Source organism: Mesocricetus auratus, unplaced genomic scaffold (genome assembly GCF_017639785.1).
Source record: "Mesocricetus auratus isolate SY011 unplaced genomic scaffold, BCM_Maur_2.0 Super-Scaffold_100015, whole genome shotgun sequence".
Classification (NCBI taxonomy): Eukaryota; Metazoa; Chordata; class Mammalia; order Rodentia; family Cricetidae; genus Mesocricetus; species Mesocricetus auratus.
In genome coordinates, this window is record NW_024429198.1 from 37,256,882 (window position 1) to 37,258,549 (window position 1,668).

The window sequence follows — 1,668 nt, forward strand, 5'->3', positions numbered from 1 at the left end:
ACTCCTGGAACCCAGTGACAGAGAGGGAGGAGTAATGAGCAAAGGGGTCAAGACTGGCCTGGTAAAACCCAGAGAAACAGCTGACCTGAACAAAAGGGAGATCTTGGACCCCAGACTGATGGCTGAAAGGCCAGCATGGGACTGATCCAGACCCCTGAATGTGGGTGTTAGTGAGGAGGCTTAGGAAATCTATGGGGCTCTGGGTAGTAGATCAGTATATATCCCTGACACACAAATGGACTTTGGGTGCTCATCCCACAATGAGGGATGTTCTCTCAACCTGGACCATTGGGGGAGAGTCTAGGCCCTGCCCTGAATGAAATGACAGACTCTGGAGATTCCCCCATGGAGGGCCTCACCTTCCCTGGGGAATGGAGTGGGTATGGGGTGGGGAGTTGGGGGTGCTGGTGAGGGGCAGGGAAGGAGTGGAGGGAGAGGGAGCTGGGATTGACATGTGAAATAAGCTTGTTTCTCATTTAAATAAAAAATAAAAAAGATAACAGAAAAAAACATGTGTATTAATGGCTTGACATCACAGAGTATCACAGTCTAGATGTCCTGAGCTACTGAATCATATTTCCTCACAATGCCAGAGGTTAAAATCCAAGCCTGCGGTGTCTAAATGGTACCTTCCTTCTGAGCCCTAGTAAGGAGAATCTGCTTTGGGCTTCTCCCCAGATTCAGTGGTAGCTGGTGCCTCATTCAGCCCTCTGTCTTCATGTCCACAAGATGTTTTCACTGTAAGGGCATCTGCATCCAAATTTCTCTCTTAGAAAAACTTTCATTAATTCATGTGTATGAGTGTTTTCTGCCTGAATATATCAGTGTGGACTGGATGCTTGCCTGGTACCTGTGGAGGCTGGGAGAAAGCATAAGATCCCCTTGAACTAGAATTACAAATGGTTGTGAGCCACCATGTTGGTATTAGGAATTGAACCCGGGTCCTCTAGAAGACCAACCAGTAGTCTTAACCACTAAGCCCAATCTCCAGCCCCCAAATTTCTCATTTTAATAAACATACCATGCAGAGTTAGAGTCCATCACACCAGTGTGACTTCATATTTGTTGATGGTATCTGTCACGATTGACCCTCTTTCCAAATCAGGCCACCCTGAGATATGGCTCTGCAGAGCAGGTAGGAGCTCTACATTTCGATTTCATGGAGGAGCATAGCTCAGCCTACAATAACTAAACCTGATAACGGGCCAGGTGTTCGTGGGATGTGTTCGTGTCGGTGCTTGCTTGTCTTGTGTTGTAATTTAATTGCTTTTTTTTTAGCAGAAAGGCAGGACTGAGGTAGAGTGCTTGCCTAACTTGCGTACATCCATGGGTTTGATCCCTAGTACCACATAAATGGGGTCTGGTGGTTGCATGAGTTTGTCATCCCAGTGCTGCAAAGGTGGAAGCAGGAGGGTCAAAAATCCAAGGGCGTCCTCAGCTCTAGTGATTCTGAAGTTATCTTGGAAAATATGACAGCCTGTTTCAGAGAGAGAGGAGAAGAAAGAGGAGGAGGAGGAAGGAGAAGAGAAGAAGAAAATGAAGAAGATGGAGAGGAGGAGGAGGAGGAGGAGGAGGAGCGAAAGACACTACAGAAACTTGTCCTGTTATAGATAGAAAAATGGGAGTATAACACACACTGGATCCAGGTTTATGTTTCCACTCTGGTAG